Source organism: Dromiciops gliroides, chromosome 5 (genome assembly GCF_019393635.1).
Source record: "Dromiciops gliroides isolate mDroGli1 chromosome 5, mDroGli1.pri, whole genome shotgun sequence".
NCBI lineage: Eukaryota > Metazoa > Chordata > Mammalia > Microbiotheria > Microbiotheriidae > Dromiciops > Dromiciops gliroides.
The window spans coordinates 195,580,299-195,594,574 of record NC_057865.1 but is presented as its reverse complement, the minus strand read 5'-3'; the positions used below and the strand labels follow the sequence as shown (position 1 = coordinate 195,594,574).

The 14,276-nt window shown below is 37.3% G+C and overlaps 1 protein-coding gene across 1 annotated transcript in view; it reads left to right on the top strand.

Moving 5' to 3' along the window:
• ETV6 (ETS variant transcription factor 6) overlaps positions 1-14,276 on the top strand; it is a 349,002-nt gene that overhangs the window by 176,768 nt on the left and 157,958 nt on the right. The gene's annotated exons all lie outside the window — the stretch shown is intronic.

Here is a 14,276-nt window from a genome sequence, read left to right as displayed (position 1 = left end):
CACTACCCATAGAATAAAATTTAATAACAGCTCTAAACAAAATACCCACTACAACTACATCCTCAGCAGCAAAACAACTTCAGACTATTTAAACTTCCGTGGGCTATGATTCTAGTTCCTTAAATAATTTATTTCTAGGTAAATAACATCTCCTTCAGAGCTTTGGGACAGTAGTAGTATATTTAGATTAGGTCCCATGAAATGGGAAATTAAAATTTTAATCTAACTTTAGAGCAAAAATTCAGTATTATTTTAGTTCCTCATATATATCATCTACTCTCTCTGCCTTGTCACATTTTACTATCCTTCCTACTCTCTGTGCTTGAGGTCTGTGTTTTGTTTCTTGATCTTGGCCTTTTTTATTTAAATGAAGAGATTTGAAATGGGAAATTAAATTCTTAATGGGAAGTCTGGCAGTTTTTTCTGCTAATATTTCCTTTCTATAGTGTTTTTCATAAAATGTAGTATATTATTCACTTCATTCGGGCTGTTCTTGGCTCTCACCCACTCAGTGATTCATGATGTCTGAAAGATTAGTTTTTATAAGTCTGAGTAGGTTTTTTTTTTTTCCTTCTTTCTCTCCACCCCTAATTTTAAATCTTTGATGGGAAAGATTATATTACACGCCTTCCCCCTTGCTTTCTCCACCCTTCCAAAGAGGTAATCCAGTATTTCTTCATATGAAATGCTGTGGACTTCCTAAACATAGTCCCAAGTATGTGATTATATGTAGTGGAGTGTTGAGGAAGAAGAATAAATAGGGGACTACTTGAAGGGTGACTGTAATGGTAGTAACTTTACATAGGAAAGGACTGTAACAAGATGACACAGAGGAAGCTTGTGTATATGTTAAACTAGTGTTTATGTATAAAGATGTATGCAACTCTTCTTAGCATGAAGTGATGTCTTTAGGTATTCATTATCTCAGTCATAGGAGGCTGCTTTTCCAGTCAAAGGGTTAGGGGGGTGGTCAGGGCAGCCAAAAACATGGAAGAGAGGGAAGAAGAGGTGAAACCATGCTAGTGGAATTGATTTTCTCAAAGCTGAGCTGCGGATTCAAGCATCCCCCCCCCCAAAAAAAAAAGATATATATTTTTTCAATTTTCAAATTTTCAAATTTTCAATTCACAAGCATTTAATTTTTTCTTCCTCCCAAAACTATGCATTTGTTTACAAAACAAATACCTACATTATCCATGTCCAAAACGTATCTCATTTTGCATCTTGAATCTGTCATCACTGGAATCATTGTTGGTTAGTACATTGATCAGCATTCTTAAGTCTTGCAAAGTTCTTTGTCTTTACACTATTGTTGCTATTATGTAAATTGTTCTAGTTCTGCTCTCTTGTTCACTTCATTCTGCATCTGTTCATACAAGTCTTCCTAAGTTTCTCTAAAACTTGCCCCATTAATCATTTCTTATGGCATAATACTATTCCATTACATTCATATGCAATAATTTGTTCAGTCATTGCTTAGTTGATGGGCAGGTAACCCTTTAGTTCCTAATTGCTGTAACAAAAAGAACTGCTATCACTATTGTTGTACATGTGGATTCTTTTCCTATATCTTTGACCTCTTTAGGGTACAGACTTAGAAGTGATATTGCTGGGTCAAAAAGGTGTATATACCATTTTGTGATTTTTTTTTTTAATAGAGGTCCAAATTGCTTTTCAGAATGGCTAGACCAGTATACAACTCCAGCAGCAGAGCATTAATGAGCCTGTTTTCCCACAACCCCTCCAACATTAGTCATTTTCCCTTTTTGTCAGCTTAGCCAGCTTGATGGGTATGAGGCAGAACCTCAGAATTGCTTTAATTTGCACTTCTGGAATTATTAGTGATTTGGAGCATTTTTTTTTTTTCACAGGGTTGTTGATAGCTTAGATTTCTTTCTTTGAGAACCGCCGGGGGTGTTTTAAAGACTTGCCTGCCAAAGGTTCTTGAAATGATTCTGCTCGAAGGCATAAGCTGAGTGTACTTCTGAGGGAAATTTCCTTTTTGGGGAAGTTGAAGCAAAGGAATTTCCTGTGTGGGCAGACAGAGCTTCCTGACTTGAAGGCTTCTTGGAAGGGAAACATTTTCATAATGAAATGACAAATTAAAGACATACCAGCCTGGCTCACTTCAAAACAGCTATTGAGTGTGCAGGCGATTCCCTATTCTACTCCCCCACAGAGCAAAAATAAATCCCATCCTGACCAGTCTCTGTATACAGGAGTGTATGCACCCCTTTGTTCTTTCCCCCATAGTTCCTCCCTCTCACCCCCCCCCCCAATTAAAAAAACAACAAACAACACCTTTCTTTATGGTCTTCCTCTTCATTTGACTCCTGTGCTCACTGCCACCCCACCCCTATCAGCTGCCACCACACTGATTGTTAACAGTCCCTCTGAGAAGGCCAAGTGGGCTTAGAGCTTAGATTGCACTGCTAGCTGCTGCTGTTGTTCTGCTGCTTATCTCTGACCTACAGTCATATATTGTAGCCTATGCTGCTATTACTAACAGTTGATAGCATTTGGAGGGGACTTCAGAAGCCTCTTAACTTAACATATATACCCAACCAACAATTGCCTCTGCAACGTACCACCCAAGGAATCACCCAGCGTTCATTTGAAGACATCTACTGATGAGATACCCATGACTTTCTGAGGCAGCCTTTAGGAGCTTTGTAGTCATTAGGAAAGATTTGTTTCCTTACCTCAAGCCTAAAATGACCTCTTTGATACTTCCTGGGATGTGCTGGTGAATGTTTGACAGGTTTTCTAGGTTTAATCTGCATTATTAACATTTTCCCCCATAATTTTCTTAAGTCTACTCAGCCAACAAAATCCAACCCTAATTTATAGCATTTGCTGATTGACAACCACGGAGGAGTCCATGTGATCTGGCTGTAGCATACCACACAACTTCCACTGTTGTTCCTACTTCTGCCTCCCAAGACCAAATAGAACAATTCTACAGCTTTTTCTCTATGGCAGTCTTTAAAATACTTGAAAATGGCTGTTGTATTTCCTCTAAGTCTTCTATTCTCCAGGTTAAGCCTCCTCAGTTATTTCTTTGGATCCTTATACATTATGAACTCAAGACCCTTCACTTCACCATCTTTGTTGCTGTCTTCTGGGGACTCTCCACTATATCTGTATCCTTTCCAAAATATGGTGCTCAGAACTGAACTCAGTGTCTGACTAATCAACATACAGCTGTGCTACCACTCCTCTTATCCTGGACATTAGAATCCTTCATATACTCTAAAATTGCATTTACTTTCCTCTATACTCTTGACTCATATTGAGTCAAATGACATTTCCCTTTTGACACCTAGGAGTAAATGAGGGTGTCCTTCCTCTCATCAGTGGAGAGAGGGTAGAGATATGGAGCTGTTGCCTCTTGCAAAATATTTAAGTAAATGGGAAAGTTACTCTTGTCTTTTGGAACTAGACTTTTCTGCCTTGTTTAAGAAGATGTAATTGAGCAGGTGATAAAATATTCTTATACCCAAATATATACTGGGGTTTTTTGATCCCTTTAGCCTATGGACTATCTCATTTATTATATGTATCTCATTTTTACCATGTTGAGGATGCTAGTCTTTCCTTTGAAGTAACTGATACTAGATTGAAAAAAAATAATGTAAATAAAACATAACAGCACCATAATACTCTATTATCAGAATCTTTATCAAATAAAGACATTTACAATAAAGAAATTGTAGTTTTGAATTGTTTACACAAGCTGGAATTTATAGAGATATGGAGAGATGCAGACAGTATTTGCTCTTTTCAAGTAATACATAACACTTTCAAAAATTAATAACATTAGGTCACAGTGAAGCCCTATGTAAATTAAAAAAGGCAGAAATTATGCATTTTTTTATCTTGAGACCATAATACCTTAAATGTAGGAATAAATAATATGAAGTAACAAAACTACATGGAAGCAAAAAAATCTATTAAATAATATTGGGTTAAAGATAAAGATTGTAAAGGGGCTAAAATTCTAACTAGTCTGTCTAAAATATCTAATGAGTGGTCGCCAATAAATTATAAGCTTTAGCAAGAGTTAGACTTTTAAGCATTTATTAAGGAGAATAAGAATTTAGTAAAGAGAGAGAGAAAGGCCTAGATTCATCAAAGGGAGAGCGCCTTTCTAGCTCCGCTCTTCGCCAGAGTCCACACGAAAAAAGAGCGAGTGTCAGCCTCACCCCCTCTTCCTCCCACAAGCAAAGGTCACTTCCTGACACCAAAGAAAAGCCGCGTGGCCTTGCCTTCAGAGGCCTTCTCCTCATGGTAGAGCTTTCCTACAATAAGTCTCCAGCAGGTGGCGCCATTCCAATCGTTACAAGATAAAATCAGAAAACCAGTATTAAGTCCACACATAAAAGCATATGCGATATATACAAAGATGCTTGTTGAGATAAATTCATAATCCTGAGTGCCTACATTGGTAAGAAAGAACAGGGAAAAATCTCAATGGATTAAATTTGTACCTAAAAGTTTTGGAAAAGTAACACTTTGAAGGTTTAAAAATGAGAAATAATAAAGGTTGGAACAGTTATAATGAAAGGAAAAAAGGATGGTTTAACTGATAAATGAATCCAAGAGATAGTTATTAAAAAAACAAAAAATAAACAGACCACCAAAAATTAATTTTTATAAAGGGAAGGGCCAAAAAACTAGCAAATTTACCAATGATAAAATAAACAATAATATTATAAGACATATATCCAGGATTGTCTAATAAATTAGATAATTTAAAGGAAAAAAGTACAAAAACTGTCAAAACGACATAACAGGAAATAAATAGGTCAGTCTCTGAGGAGAAGAAATTAGTTAAATCATCAAAGAATGAGTTAAAAAAAAAAAGAAATTCATCCAGATTCACAACAGAATCCATTCTGATTTTTCCAAGAACAAATAATACATACATTACATAGATTAATAAAAAATATAAAGGTAAAATATTTCCCAGTATTTTTGAGACAATTATGTCAATTTTAAAACCTGATAGAAATAACACTACAAAAGAAAAGTGTAGACCAGTTTCCCTAAGGAAGATAGATGTAAACACACACGTGTCTGTATCTATCTGTCTGTCTGTCTGTCTATATCTGGTAAAATACAGTAAAACATTAAGAAAATTATTCTTCACTACCAAGCAAGGTTTTCACCACATATATAAAACTAATTTGACATAAACTGTCAATATAATAAAACATGTAAATCAAAGCACCCAAAAATATGATTATTGAAAGATAAAAAGGGAATTTCCACACTGAGAAGCTCCTTATAGCAATGAAATGAAGGATTCAACTCCAACCTTAGTACCCATCAATAGTGTTAGAAGAAATCTTCAATAAACTTCAACATTTGAAATAAAACATCTACCTCCAGAGAGGTGATGGACTCAAAGTATAGATTGAAGCATGTTTTTTACATGACTGATGAAGGAAATTTGTTTCACTTGACATTTACATTTGTAATATATTTGATTTTTTTTTCTTTATGGGTGGAAGAAGAGGTAGGTGGGAGAGAATACAAAATTAAAACTAAAACTAAATTGAAATTTAAAAAATACAGCATTCATTTAGTATAAAAACACTAAAAAATAATATAGAGGAATTTTTCCTCAACACAGTAATAAATATCTGCCTTGAGCCAAGAATATATATGTGTATGTATATGTGTGTGTGTGTGTGTGTGTGTGTGTGTGATATATACAGTAGAGAAATATTAGAAGTATTACCACTAAAAGTAGATATGAAGCAAGAATACTCAAACTCTCTTTTTATTTGACATGGTATTAAAAATTCTAGTAATTGCAAAAAATGTGGTGCAGGTGTTAACATTGGGAATAAACAAGTTAAAATGTCATTATTTATAGGTAATATGATAGTTATGCCTATGAAATCTACCTCACCCAAAAAATTAATGGAGACATTGAATTCAAAGTTTCAGGATATAAAATTAACACACACACACACACACACACAATCTTCATTCTTATGGGTAGCAATGATCATGAAAAATAATAAAATATCTTTTCAATAATAATAGAAATCATCAAGCATTTCAAAATTACTTTACCTTGGAATATGCAAGACTTATATAAGGATAATTTTATAAAATTTTATAAAATTGGAATGGAAAGGAAGGTCTAAATAACTAGAGTGATATCCAGTGTTCATAGACAGGTTAGATTAATATATGACTACTCCCCAAAATAATTTTTATACTTAATGTAGTTCTCATTAGAGAACTATACAAATTGAATGGATAAATAAGCAAGGCAGAATGTTAGGTGATAACACTGAAGAAAAAGAGCTGGTATTGGCACTACTAGACTTTAAACGAAGAAGCGATCATTAACTCCATGGTTTGGCAAAAGAAAAAAATCAAATAGAATAGAATAGTCACCTTATATCCAACCAATTATTTATAAAAAATAGAAATGATTTTTAAATTCAACAAATAGAAGGAATTATTAGGGAGGAAATAGATTTGCTTGATTACATGAAAGTAAATTTCTGCTTAATAACAAAAAAGAATAACAGATTTGGGGGAAAGATTCAGAGCAACTATGACAAAGAAAAATGTCTAAAATATATAAGGAACTGTTAAAAAGTCCCAATGGTAATTCCCAGGCAATAACGGTCAAAGGATTAAAAGCAATTATCTAACAAGGCAATATAAATGATTAAGCGTCACTTAAAAAAATTCTCAACCTCACTAATCATCAAAAAGATGTTACCTATCTCTATATTGGCCAAAAAATAACAGTGAAGTTTAGCATTAATTGGGGGGGTAGAAAAATTGGCAAGCCACAACTAAGGGGCATCTTTGCTGGATGGAATTGCAAATTTTAAAAAATATTTTTGAAGAGCATTTTGGCAGTACACAGTAAAATTTTCAAAAATAATCCATACCCTTTGCCTCAATAATTCCTTTCTGAGAAATATTCCCTTCAAGTTAATAATGATAACAATAGAGTCATACAATTCAAACTAGAAGGGACCCCAGAGGAAAATATGATACTGTTAGTAAGTTTTGAAAGGTCCGGGAGCATATAGAAGTACTGCAGCACTGGAGTTGGGCAGGATTCTACCTTTGTCAGACCACATTCTTTTTTTTTTTGCAGGGCAATGAGGGTTAAGTGACTTGCCCAGGGTCACACAGCTAGTAAGTGTCAAGTGTCTGAGGTCAAATTTGAACTCAGGTCCTCCTGAATCCAGGGCTGGTGCTTTATCCACTGAGTCACCTAACTGCCCCCTGTCAGACCACATTTGAAGTGTTGTGTCCAGTTCTGGGTACCACATCTTAGGAAGGACATTAGTAAGCTGGACATCTTTCAGAGGAGGGCAGCTAAGATGGTCAGGAGCCTTGAGATAATGTCATATGAGGACTGGCTGAAGGACCTTTGATCTCTTAGCCTGGAGAAGAGTTAACTATCAGGAATGTGTTTCAAGGACTATTATGGGGAAAAGATATTACACTTGTTCTTGATCCCACAGGGCAGAAGGAACAATGAGAGAAGTTGAGGGGATAACTTTGAGTTTAATGCAAGAGAAAAGTTCTTAACAACTAGAGCTGTTCAGAAGTAAAATGATCCTTGGGAAGGACCTTGGAAAGTAGAGGCTTCTCACTGGAGGTCTTCAGACAAAGGCTGGTTGACCAGTTATTGGGTAGATTCATAGATCTCTGCTGGAGAATGAATTCTTATTCAGATATGAATTAGATTTCTGGTGTTTGAGGTCCCTTCTATATCATGACTATAAGGAGCATAAAGAAAAATGTATGCTAACCACAGAAGGCAAACGATAGTTATTAGTTTTGCAGGGCATTTAAGTTCTTGCTGTCTTTGGGAAGATTTCTTTGAGAGACTTTGTCCTGGTGCTTTGATTCATTCCCTCTTCCATCTGCTCCCAAATATGTAGGATTCATGGGATTTTTCCAAATGATTTTTTCCATTTGTTATTTCCATTGTGTAAGTGTGCTTTGGGAGAGATTCCTTGACACTAACCAATTGGTTCTTCTGATCCCCTTTTGTCATTTACTAATATAGGATTTGGATATTTTACATTGTTATTTTTGCCTCAAAATAACTCTGTTTAGTAGACCCATTTTACAAAGAAGGAAAACAAGAGACTAGGTGATATTTAAGAAACAACATAACATTGTGGGAGAAGTGCACTGGGTTTGAAATTAGGAGTCCTGGGTTCGAGTTGTAACAAACTAACTCTTTTTGACTTGGCAAGTGACGTAATGCCCTTGGGCCTGTTTCTTCATCTCCTAAAAGGGCATAGCTTACATCACAGCACTTTGTGAGGCTGAATTACATCATAGTGTTGTAAGGGGCTAAAATTCTAGCTAGTTCGTCTAAAATATCTAATGAGTGGTCGCCAATAAATTATAAGCTTTAGCAAGAGTTAGACTTTTAAGCATTTATTAAGGAGAATAAGAATTTGATGAAGAGAGAGAAAGAGGCCTAGATTCAGCTATCTATCTCAGGAAGCCTGCTTGATAGACAGTACCCATGAGCAAACGTCACTTCTTGACGCCAAAGAAAAGCCGCATGGCTTGCCCTCAGATGCCTTCTCGTGGCGGAGCTTTCCTACAGTAACTCTCTAGCAGGTGGCATCACTCCAATCGTTATAGTGTCATATAGTCAACACTGTAAGTGATCTTAGAGATCAACTTGAGTGTAAACCTTAAAGTACTACATAAATGTTAACAATAACAATAACAATAATAGTAATAATAACTGTGCTAGCTATCAAATATCTAATTAGTAAGAATCATTATTATCAATGTTATTAATTACTAACAATATTGTTGGTGGTTATTAACTAATACTTACTGGTTGTTATAATTATTATTATTATTTTATTAGACCCAATCTGTTTTATAGATGAGGAAATTGAACCTCAGGTGATATACCTCTCCAGGGTTGAAAAGCTAGTGGTGGTGGTGGCGATGATGAAGAAGGAGAGGAAGAGGAGGAGTTAACATTTACATATTTTTATATATATTCACAATTATTAACTCATCTGATCCTTAGCTTGGGAGATAGGTGGTATTATTGTCCCCATTTTACATATGAGGAAACTGAGGCAAACATGACTCATGGGGCCACACAGTATCTAGAGCAGGATTTGAAGCCAGGTCTGTCTACCTCTGAGTCTGGCACTCCACCCACTATATCATACTGCCTCTAATAAATGTATAGATTATTTTGTGTACCATTAAGTGCTATTTAAATATAAGTTCTTAGTATTGTTGCCTTAGAAGTTAAGGCAAGGACAAAGAACTCTCATGGTTTCTACTTGCAAACTGGGTGGTTTGTTGTTTTTCAGTTGTTTCAGTTGTGTTTGACACTTTCTGATCCCATGTGGGGTTTTCTTGGCAAAGATACCAGAGTAGTTTGCCAGTTTCTTTTCCAGCTCATTTTAAAGATGAGGAAACTGAGGCAAATGAGGTTAAGCCAGGATCACCCAGCTATTATGTGTCTGAGGCCACATTTGAACTCAGGAAGACTCATCTTCCTATTTCCAGGCCTGTCACTTTATTTACTATGCCACCTAACTGCCCCCTGGGTAATTTGAACCTTCTTCAAATGTTCAAGGATAGTGACAGGCTCACAATAACACCCCTGCTTGAATAGTGCCTTATCTATATAATATGTGAAGAGACTGTACTATATCATCTCTAAGGTCTCTTCTTCTTCTTCTTCTTCTTCTTCTTCTTCTTCTTCTTCTTCTTCTTCTTCTTCTTCTTCTTCTTCTTCGCAGGGCAGTGAGGGTTAAGTGACTTGCTCAGGGTCACACAGCTAGTAAGTGTCAAGTGTCTGAGGACAGATTTTAACTCAGGTCCTCCTGAATCCAGGGCCAGTGCTTTATCCACTGCGCCACCTAGCTGCCCCTCTAAGGTCCCTTCTAACTTGAATATCCAATAACACTAGGACCCTGTGAAACAAGACTAACCTCACTTCAGTTAGTAATAAGTGCCTACTATGTGCTAGGTGCTGTGTTAAGCACTGAAAATGTAATAAGAGTCAAAAGACAGTCTCTGTCCTAAAGGAACTTGCAATCAAATGGGGAGACAACAAACAAATATTTACAAACAAGATATACAGAATAAGTAGGAAATAATTAAAAGAGGGAAGGCCCTGGAATTAAGAGAGTTTGGGAAAGGTTTCCTGTAAGAAATGGGATTTTAGTTGGAACTTAATGGGAGCCAGTGAAGCCGGCTTGTGGAGATGAGGAGGGAAGAGCGTTCTAGACATAGGGAACAACAACCAGAGAGAATGCCTGGAGCTGAGAGATTAAGTGTCTTGTTCACAGAACACATCCCCAGAGCTATGGTAATATCAGAAAAGTTGGCAGCCTAATAACATCAACTGATGTAACTGACTAAAGAAATGCCTGAGCAGACACAATCTACTCCCCCTTCCCTCACCCCCCAGCACCACAGTCACCTCCAGAAGCCAGTCTGTTCTGGTTCTGGTTCATCTCTGAGACGTGTTGAACCTAAGCAGATAACTTCAGCCAGCTCTGGTTTAGACCACACCATTGATATTTTGACAGAATTATACTTGGTTACATTAAGAGTGGGAGGAAGGAAGGGTGACATTGACTGGATAGAATTCTGATCCATGTGGGACTCTTAAGAAAACTGACTTTTCTGCTTGTTGCCTGTGTTCCACTTTTCAGTAGAGAGGCAGGACTTTATCCTCTAGGTAGCCCTTCATAATGCTTATTGAGCACCTACTGTTTGCCTCAGTATCATGCTAGGTGTTGAGGACACAATTCAAGTTAAAAAAACAAAACAAAACAAACTTTTGAACACCCACTATGTTCAGTGCAAAGTACATAGTAGTGCCTTAATGAAGAAATATGATATAGTCCCTGCCTTCAAAGAGCACATGAGTTTGTGACACTAGTAATAATAAATGATATTTATGTAGCAATTTAGGGTCTACAAAATATTTTACATATTCAGGGTATCTTAAAACTGCAATAAGCCTTTGGGGATGCCCTGTATTATCTCATGTCACCCTTATAGCAACTTTTTTTTTTTTTTTAGTGAGGCAATTGGGGTTAAGCGACTTGCCCAGGGTCACACAGCTAGTAAGTGTTTAAGTGTCTGAGGCCAGATTTGAACTCAGGTACTCCTGAATCCAGGGCCGGTGCTCTATCCACTGCGCCATCTAGCTGCCCCCCCCCTTTTTTTTAATTATTATTTTTATTTTTTATTTTTTTAGTGAGACAATTGGGGTTAAGTGACTTGCCCAAGGTCACACAGCTAGTAAGTGTTAAGTGTCTGAGGCCGGATTTGAGCTCAGGTACTCCTGACTCCAGGGCTGGTGCTCTATCCACTGCGCCACCTAGCTGCCCCTATAGCAACTTTTGAGGTAAGTGCTACATTTTGCAGAAAAGGAAATAGACTGAAAGAGGTTAAATGACTTTTCCAGGGTCACAAAGCTATTAACCTCAAGGTAGTTTTGAGATCCAGGTCTTTGTGACTCTAAGACCAGCAGTCTATTTGCTTATACCACTGCATAATCAGATGCAAACTTGCATGATACAGGTAATAAAAAGAAAAAATGAACCAGCCTCCTTCTCCAAACAAATTACATTCTATCATGGTAGATAGCATGAAAATGACCTTTAAGTTGTTGTTGCTGATTTGTGTCCAGTTCTCATGACCCCATATGGGATTTTCTTGGCAAAGATACTGGAGTGATTTGTCATTTCCTTCTCCAGCTCATTTTTATAGATGAGGAAACTGAGGCAAACACATCTAAATGACTTGACCAGGGTCACACAGCTAGTATCTGAAGCCAAATTTTAACTCCAGTCTTCTTGACTTCAAGCCCAGAATGCTATCCACTGAGCCACTTAGTTCCATATCTGTAGTTAAAACAAAGAGAGAGGCATTAGCAACTGGGGGAATTAGGAGTCTCATGGAGGAGATAGCATCTGAGCTGAACCAGGAAGGAAAACAAGGATTCCAAGAGACAGAGATAAGGGGGTGTGGGGGGAGGGGGAATGGAAATGGCCCTACATAGCATGTGAGGAACCACAAGAATGTTTGACTAGACCGAAAACTGCAGAAAGGGAGGAAAACTGGAAAGGTAGGTTGGAACCAGGTTGTGAAGAAGTGGAAATGCCAAACAGAAGAGTTTGTACTTGATGCAAGCAGTCATTGGAAGCCACTGGAGAGACTTGGTAATAAAAATCAGAATATTATAAATGAGAGATTTTAAAAAATTCTTTGACACCAGATAGAGGAGAACAATTTCTAACTGAGAAAATCAGGAAAGTGTTCATGGAAGAGATAGTGTTTGACCTATACCTGGAATGTTTAGGTAGGAATTCAGCAAGATGGAGGGAGGAGGGTGTTAGGGGAGTAAGAGAAACAGCCTGAATAGTACAGGGAGATTATAACCCTTGTTGGAGAGATGTTTTATTGCCACACCTTGTAGGTTGTATGCAGGAATAGATATAAACTGGTAGGATAAAGTTATAAAGTATGGGGATAAGTGTTATTTTCCTGTGAATTTCAGGTTCTGCTCCCTACAGACTTTACCAAAACAGCTAATTAGCACAAAACAGATTAGTTTAATCTCTGTCTTCTTTAATAATTGCTGCCCGTTGGATAAAGGTTCTAGTGAACACTACTGGAGAACAGTGTCGAAGGAAATGGCAAAACATTCCAGTATCTTTGGCCAAGAGAACCCCGTGGTCCCTGGGGTAATGAAGAGTTGGACTCGACTAAATGACTGAACAACAACAGTAACAAATGAACAATAAAATAACCAAAAAGCAAAAGCAAGCGGAGGAAAAAGCAGAAACAGAAGGCATAGATAAAACCCTCTTTTATGTATTATTGTGTATGTGTGCAATTGCGTGTAACCAAGTTAGAAAAGAAATTCCAGTTTTTCTCCTCTGATTGGCTAAGTGTTCCATGACATCATTGGACATGAAAAGAAAGAATAAACTTCCTTTGTCCACCTTCCGTTCAGGGGCCCACCATAAGTGGGCTCACTAACTCAGAGCTCCCTGTAGAACAGGAATTCCTAGCCTTGTCTTGTATCATGGATCCTTTTGGTTGTCTGAAGCCTATGGACCCCTTCATAGAATTACGATTTTAAATGCATAAAATAAAATATATAGGATTACCCAAAAAGCCTGTTATATTGAAATACAGTTAGCAAAATATTTTTCCCATCGAAGTTTGCTGACCTGCCCCCCAAAAAATATTTATTCATGGACCCTGGAAGGGAAGGGGTCTTGGAAACCAGGATAAGAATTCCTATAATTGGCCATTATCTATGATGGGACTAGTAACTATTGCCATACCACCTTTCTTTGGTTTGGGGGGGGGGTGTTTACAGGTCCATGCCCACCTTGTTGTTCACTGCTTTGAATTGCAGCACACTACACCCCGATCTTATTTCCATGCCTTGAAAAAGTAAAGCGTAATTAAAAGTAGGTCTTCCTGTGGAAAAAGGGAAGGAAGGAAAGAAGGAAGGAAAAGAAAAAGGAAGGGAGGAAAGATATATTAAGCACCTACTATGTGCCAAGCACTTGTGTTAAGCACTTTACAAATACTATTTTATTTGATCATCACAACAACCCCAGGAGGTAAGTGCTGTTATTTTCATGTCCATTTTACAGTTGAGGAAACTGAGACAAATAGAAGTTAGATGACTTGCCCAAGGTCACACAGCTAGTAAGGCTGGATTTGTACTCAAGTCTTCCTAATTCTAGACACAATTCCGTCCATTGTGGCAACTAGCTAAGGACCCAGGCTCTTCCCCCATTACCAATAGGCATGTAAACTTGCCTAGCTAGTGAAAGAAAGCCCTACTTTGTTTAAAGGAAGGGAGAAGTGGTAACCTTGTGGCCTCACATAGGGGGCTCTGTTGGATTGAGGAGGGGAGGGTGGCAAGAAATAAAAATGCTACCTGAAAAGCCTTTCCTAATGATTGACATTGATTTTTCTCCCCTTCATTTCAGTTCAGGCCAAATAAACATTTAACAACCATGCCTTAAACCGGTCTAGAGGAAGATACTAAGTTTAGATAAAGCAGGGTCCCTACCTTCATGGTGTTTGTAGACTAGACTGGAGTTATACTAGTAGCATTGCCTCTGATCTGACAAAGAGCAATAGTTCTGGAAAAGACAGGGATTATCAGGGAGTCCTGATTTCACATTTAGGTATTGGATGCCTGAAGGTATGAACATGTATGTAATAGCTTGTAATGGAGTTTC